Raw genomic sequence first — 7823 nt, forward strand, 5'->3', positions numbered from 1 at the left:
CTCTGGTTATCTCCCGCTTGGACTTCTGCCATGCGCACTCCGTGGGGCTCCCTTTGAAGGTGACCCAGAAACTGCAACTAATCCAAAATGCGGCAGCCAGACTGGGGACTGGGAGTGGAGACCATGTAACCCCGGTCCTGAAAGACCTACATTGGCTCCCAGGACGTTTCCAAGCACAATTCAAAGGGTAGGTGCTGAACTTTCAAGCAGTAAACGGCCCAGTAGACCTGAAGGAGCATCTCCACCCCGGACACCGGGGTCCCTCTCCCGAGGGCCTTCTGGTGGTTCCCTCATTGTGAGAAGCAAGGTTACAGGGAACCAAGCAGAGGGCCTTCTTGGTGGTGGCGCCCGCCCTGTGGAACGCCCTCCCGTCAGATGTCAAGAACTATACAACTTTTAGAAGACATCTGAAGGCAGCCCTGTATGAGGAAGTTTTTACTGTTTCTTGTTTTATTATGTTTTTATAGAAGTTGTGCAGAGTGGCTGGGGCAACCCAATCAGATCGAAGGCCCATGAGTTCTGGCATTTGCCCGCTGAGTCGGAACCTCCATCGAATTAACTCGCAGGGCTGCCATTTTGCTGTTTTTGGAAAAGAGCCACGTGCCACTTTCACCCTGGCTGTGTGGTGCCTTCTTACCCTGTTTTGGGGACGACAGCAGCGAGGGAACATCTGCCGGGCTGCGGGATCAACCGAGGAGGAGGACAAGTCCATTCTTGAACCAAGAACTTACACATTGGCCACTAATAATGAAACATACAGTGGTACCTTGGTTTTCAAACTTAATCCGTTCCGGAAGTCAGTCCCAAAACCAAAGTGTTCCAAAACCAAGGTGTGCTTTCCCATAGAAAGGAATGCAAAATGGAATAATCCATTCCAGACTTTTAAAAACAACCCCTAAAACAGCAATTGAACATGAATTTTACTATCTAACGAGAGAATTGATCCATAAAATGAAAGCGATAAACAATGTGCTGCAGTCACACAATCAGTCAATCCATCAGTAGCTGAACTGGGTTCCACGCAGTTGCAAAAACAAAACAAAACAGAGCTGCGAAAACAAAAACGCAAAATAAATAGCCAAAAAAACAGACAGACCTCAGCATAACACTCAAATCGGAAGCGTGGCACTCAAAACAGAGCACGTTCAGCTTCCGAAAAAAATTCGCAAGCCGGAACACTTCCTTCCGGGTTTGCAGTGTTTGGGTTCCAAGTTGTTTGAGTACCAAGGCGTTTGGGAACCAAGGTATATGTTGTAATTTTTCCACGTTTATTATGCTATTTCTGTGCTACGCATACAACATGAGAAAACTTATTTGTATAACATTATTCTTGTTTATAAAACCTAATAATAATAATAATAACCAACAGAGGAGAACCCAAAGAAAGGAGCCTAGTGTGCTGTTCCCCCCTTTGAAACCCTGAGCCAAAGCTGTCAACGTTTCCCTTTTTTTAAGGGAAATTCCCTTATTCCGAATAGGATTCCTCGCAAGAAAAGGGAAAAGTTGACAGCTGTGCCCTGAGCATAGCTGTGATGTCACTGGGGGGGGGGGCAGGAGAGGGGTTTCCCCCAATGCCAAGCTGCCACATTCCAGTTATTCCCTTCCTCCGAAACCCTTTTGCCAAAAGCGAGGGGAGCCGAGCCATTTGTGGCAGCGAGTGCCACAGGCCAGGCGATTGTTTGCACTGCGTTGGGGGGGGTGGCAGCACCCCCATGCCCCTCTCTGATGCCCTCTGCGCTATCAACAGGAAACATCTTTCTCGGGGCAGGAAGTGGGCCTTTGTCATTGGCCTGGGACGAGGACATGACGGGATTCAGGCAGCCTATCAGGGCGGGGATATTTTTAGGAGCCGTATATAAAGCAGGAACAGCAGCAGCAAAGAGAAAGAGGTTTGCAAGCAGAAGGAGCAATGGATTTGGAGATCCCTCTGCAAAGGGCTCCAAACACCGCTTGGTTTTCTCTGGGAAGATGGTGAAAGCAATCTCTGTTCACCTCGAACAGGGTCAGCTTCAAGAGCCTCTGCCACACAAGGAGGCCTCAAACATGGCTAGTTTCTGGACAGACAGGTTGACCGTAGATTGGCCAAGTTGGAAGGGACCCTGAGAGTCGGTTAGCCCAACACCCTTGCAATGCAGGAATTTATTATTATTAATTATCATTATTATTATTTATACCCCGGCCATCTGGGTTTCCCCAGCCACATTGGGCAGCTCACAACAGAATATTAAAAACACGACAAAGCATCGAACATTAAAAACTTCCCTAAACAGGGTTGCCTTAGGATGTCTCCTAAAAGTCAAGTAGTTGTTTATTTCCTTGACATCTGACAGGAGGGCGGGTGCCACTACTGAGAAGGCCATCTGCCTGGTTCCCTATCACTTCACTTCTCGCAGGGAGGGAACCACCAGAAGGCCCTCAGAGCGGGACCCCGGTGTCCGGGCTGGACGATGGGGGTGGAGACGCTCCTTCAGGTCTACTGGGCCGTTTAGGGCTTTCAAGGTCAGCACCAACTCTTCGAATTATGCTTGGAAACATCCCGGAAGCCAATGTAGGTCTTTCAGGACTGGTGTTATATGGTCTCCACTCCCAGTCCCCAGTCTGGCTGCCGCATTCTGAATTAGTTGCAATTTCCGGGTCACCTTCAAAGGCAGCCCCACAGAGAGCGCATGGCAGTAGTCCAAGAGGGAGATAACCAGAGCATGCCCCACTCTGGCCAGACAGTTTGGTTGAGATTCCTGTGTTACTGGGAGGAGGGGGTCAGACTGGATGGCCTTTGGGGCTCCCTTCCAACTCTACGAATCCACAAGCTGAACGTTGGGCAATTCAGATCAGATAAAAGGAAAGTCATCTTCGCAAGTCGCATAGTTAAGCTGCAGGACTCGCCGTGACGTTCAACCAGTTTCGATGTCTTTTAAACCATTTGGCAAATTTGTGGCTGCAAACCTCAAGGGCTCTGGCACAGCAGATGGTTGCGAACTTTTGTTTTGGGGCATCTTTCTGGCCACTGAAAGAACAAGGATGCAGGGATACAGGAATAGATGGGGGGGCTGCGTTTGGCTTGAATTTTCTCTCTCTCTGTGCGTGTCTCTCCCTCCCTCTCCTGAAAGAAAACACCCACACACCAAAAAGGAAAAGCGAAGTGTTTGGAATCAAGCATCCGTGCAGAAAGGACGACAGCGCGATGCAAATCAGCTGCAAGAATCACCTGCCTCTGTTGATGCCCTCGACGCCGAAAGCGCTTCCTTTGTGCCGAATTTCCTCCGAGCTTAAAAATAAATTAAGAGAGGCCCAGATTGTGCAACCACTGTAAGAGGCGCTTCTGGGGCGGCGGTTCTTCCTCCCAGAAGTCCTTGCTGAAGATGGTGAAAACAGGACAGTCAGGGTGAATTCTGGGGGGATGGGACACTGCGCCACCAAATTTGCCACTTTGCCCCACAGTCCTGCAGGCCTGCAAACCTTTGCTGACATTGAGGTCTCTCTTGTGACCTAGCTAGGGTCATAATTTTTTCCTTGCCTCCCCTTCCATCAGAGCTGCAGGCCATTCTTGCAGGGCAGAGCAAAATCATGTCCCTCCGCTCAGAAAAGTTGCAAGGCTGGACAGCAGGTGAATATTTTATTATTATTATTATTATTATTATTATTATTATTATTGCACGGGGCAGGGACACAAAAAAGAGAGGCCAACTGCAGACTGGGATCTCAGCTAGCGCTGCAAAATCTCTCCCCCAAGAGTTCTGTGCAAAAAGCATTCAAGTCCCACATCAAAAACTCGCTGGCTTTCAAAGAGCGAAAATTCAGAGCGCAAACCTTTGTGTGGTTCTTCTCCCCCCCCCCCCCAAAGGCATTCACACCTGATTTTGCACAAGTGTGGGCAAAGGCTACAGGGTTTATCGGTGCGCTGTGAAATTGGGGAAGGGTCTTCCACATCTATGCACAGATCCTGGAGGGTCTCCTTGGCACAACCTGGTTTCCCTTGCATCGCGGCCCCCCACTTTCTGAGGTGCGCTGCTGCACCCCCGTCCAAACTGCCCCACACCTTTCCACCTGGCCTGGGCAAATTTCCTGAAAAAGCCTCCCTTGCTTTTGACCTCTGCAAGGAGGCCGGGGACTGAGCCACAACCTTGGTCTACAGAAGGTCACACCCTGTTGTTGTCTCTCCCATCAGGGGTGAGAATTCTTCAATGCGGTTACAGTGAGCAGCTTCTCTGCTGATTCTCAGAACAGAAGCCGCCACCAACATGTGCCTGTTGCTGCAAACACCTTGCTGGCTTGTGTGTGTGTGTGTGTGTGTGTGTGTTTCACTGGGAGAGTTTGGGGCTGTTATTCGTTTTTGTAAAGAACAAGAAAAAAACAACGCACCGCTTCTGTATCTCGCCCTGCAATCTAGATGGCATCGATAAGAGGCCCCGAGAGTCTCGTCCATTGCAAGTTACCGTAAACGAGTGGTGGCACCCAACCTCCCCAGGTTCAGCTCTTTCTTTACAGTTGCTGGGTGCAGAAAGACATTTCCACACGCACAGAGTTTTTTTGCATTTTAAGCTCACAAACACACAGACACACAAAGGGTGTTGCATCTTAAGCACGCCTGCACCACCCAAAAAGTTGCGTTGATTTTGTGCATCTTTAAAAAATGAACTACACGCGTGTTTAAGAAACAAACAAACCAAACACATTGCCCAACATGCATTGATTTTGTGCGTCTTTAGAAACGAACTACACGCGTGTTTAAGAAACAAACCAAACACATTGCCCAACAACCATTGCTGGGGAGGTGGATAAAACAAATCCCTGGTTCTTCTGCTTCTGAGACAAATCAAAGGGGGGCTGACAGCTCTTCCAGATTTTCCAGATGGAGATGGAGAAGAGGTCTTGTGTTTTTCAGGCCAGCAGAACTGATTGGCAACAGGTTAAGAGAAAAGACAAAGGGAAGGTCTGTTTCAGGGCCTCGTCCCAGTAGACCTGAAGGAGCATCTCCACCCCAGACACCAGGGTCCATCTCCTGAGGGCCTTCTGGCGGTTCCCTCCCTGCAAGAAGTGAGGTTGCAACGAACTAGGCAGAGGGCCTTCTCGGTGGTGGCACCTACCCATCAGATGTCAAGGAGATAAACAACTCTCTGACTTTTAGAAGGCATCTGAAGGCAGCCCTGTTTAGGGAAGTTTTTAATGTTTGAAGCTTTATTCTGTTTTTAGTGTTCTGTTTGGAGCCGCCTAGAGTGGCTGGGGAAACCTATCCAGATGGGCGAGATATAAATAATAAAATTATTATTATTATTATTAGGCGCACTAGCAAGCTGTGGGGTTTGTCGTCACGAGATTTAAGTGGCAACATGTGACACGCAGCTGCCAGGAGAGATGAAGGGGACCGAATCTACACATACTGTATATTTTAAAAAACACTGTGAAAATGCTTTTTAAAAAACATTTTAAAATATATACCCACTCAATTATGTTTCTATATCTGTTGGAAGATGCCCAGAGTGGCTGGAGCAACCCAGTCAAGATGGGTGGGGTATAAATAGTAAAATTATCATTATGGAATGGGACGTCCCTGTTTTCATCGGAGAAGCGTTGGAGGGTGTGCAAAGCATACATCTGTCTCTGGAGACAATGACAGAATGCACCTTTTAGGGGTGAGTTCAAGCTGCTGAGCTGTTGAGCACCGCTAAGAATTGTTGTTGTTGTTTTTAAAAAAGAATTATTTGTTTTTTTTAAAAAAAATAGGATCCAAAACGTGCAGCTGAACCCTAGAGAAACCCTTCAGCTCTGGAACGAAATTTTCTCCGGCCGCAGAAAAAAACGAAAAACCCCAGAAAAACAAGCTGGAAAGAGGCGAGCGGCTTGTGTCTTTTTTGGCACATGGTTTCATCCAGTTTCAAAACCACTCAAGAGATTGGCTACGAAACCTGCGGCTCTCCACAGCTATCTGAGGTTTACTGATCGACTGTTATGCTAATAGCAAGCCTTTAGAAAGATAAACCACCGAGAAAGAGAGAGAGAGAGAGAGAGAGAGAGAGAGAGAGAGGAGGATATGCACCTCAAAGCTCTGCCAGAGCCATAACTGGCAGCAGCCAACTGTAAAAACTTGCATGCAAGGCCGCTGGGTTTCTGAACCCGGGCCTGGAACGGGCACCAGCGCGCCCACCCTGCGAGGCGGCCTCCTGCAGGCGAGCCGCTGGCGCAGGAGCAAATCCAGGCAGGGCACAGCATCCCCTTTCAAACATGCAAACCACAGCGGCCGCCCCGTCGGGGGCTTTCTCACGCGCAGTGCCAGCTCCCTGCTTGTCGTGCCCTCGTTGTCGTTCTCGCTCTTTCTGTGGTGCAGGGGGGCAAGGCTTGCATTTCCTCCCTGCGAAGGCGCGGCATGGGGACCTCGCAGCCACGAGGCCTGCCCCGGATCTGGGGCGCTTGCAAAGCACATCTCGTCACCGAAACCCCTGCGGGGTGATTCTCGGGCACCCCTATCTCTTCCCCAGCCTCTTGGTTTCCATGCTACACCAGGGAAAGACATAATCATTTCATTATTTATACCCCAATCATCTGGCTGGGTTGCCCCAGCCACTCTGGGCGGCTTCCAGCGCATGCAAAAACATAATCAAACATTGAAAACGTCCCTAAACAGGGCTGCCTTCAGGTGTCTTCTAAAAGTCAGATAGTTGTTTATTTCCTTGGCATCTGATGGGAGGGCGCCACCACCGAGAAGGCCCTGTGCCTGGTTCCCTGTATCCTCGCTTCTCGCAGGGAGGAAACCGCCAGAAGGCCCTTGGAGCTGGACCTCAGATGGGGGTGGAGACACTCCTTCAGGTATACTGAGCTGATAGCATGCTAGAACCATAAGAAACCGCCACCTATCAAGTCAGGCTGTTGACACTGATGAACAGTTGTGGCTCAGAGAAGGGTCTCTTCTGTAAGAACAATGATCAATCAATTAATCAACTGAATTTCTATACCGTCCTATGCAGGGCATTTTGCAATGCAACTAGAACGTGTGCTTGTTTTTCCTCCTCCCTCCCCAAACCCTTTTCCTCTTGTGCCCTGTCGCTTAACTGGAACGGAAAGATTTGGGAAGGAGGAGCCAAAATTTGCTGGGCTTTGGAGAGGCCCTCTCTCCCCGCCTCCAAGTCTGGTGAACCTGAGAGAGAAGGATCGAATGTTGCTGGTCTGTCGGCAGATTAATTTTGGGGATTCTCCAACAAGGAGAGCATCGCAAGCGTTCCTTGTGCTCATTCCTCTCCCTTTCTCCCCTTTGCCTGTGGGAGGTTTCAGTGGAAAACTGAAAATGTAGAAACCCAGTGAACAATAACTTTAGCTGGTGCGCAATCAGGCCACGGCTGTGCCAATTGGCTCCTGAAACTACTCACATTAAAATACGCTTGTTCTTTCGGCTCTTTTCCACCAGGTTTTCTAGAACGGCTTCTCGGCTGAGCCAGGGAAACTTGCAAAATATACAAGAGATTCCACCCGCTGCACAAATCAACAGGAACGCCCCAAATCTGCTCCCAGCTCAGAGCTCTTTCGTTTTCCAAAATATGCAGGGCGGTGGGCCCACATACCAGCCACCGCGGTTGAGGAGAGGGGAGTAAGAGGAACCGAGAGGGGCTTTGCTTCCGTTTTGGGGAGGGAAAACCTTTAGTCTCTCAGTGGCATTGCTGGGGCCATAAAGCCCAGACCCTCCAAGGGTCCCTGTTTTCCAGAGATTTACAGAAGCTGTCCTGGTTTCTGATTTGATCCCAGAATGTCCCGCTTTTCCTTAGGGCACCCCTATTTTCACGGGAGAAACATTGGAGGGGATGGAATAGGACGTCCCTATTTTCAGGGGAGAAACG

This window comes from Podarcis cretensis (assembly GCF_951804945.1).
Source record: "Podarcis cretensis genome assembly, chromosome: 18".
NCBI lineage: Eukaryota > Metazoa > Chordata > Lepidosauria > Squamata > Lacertidae > Podarcis > Podarcis cretensis.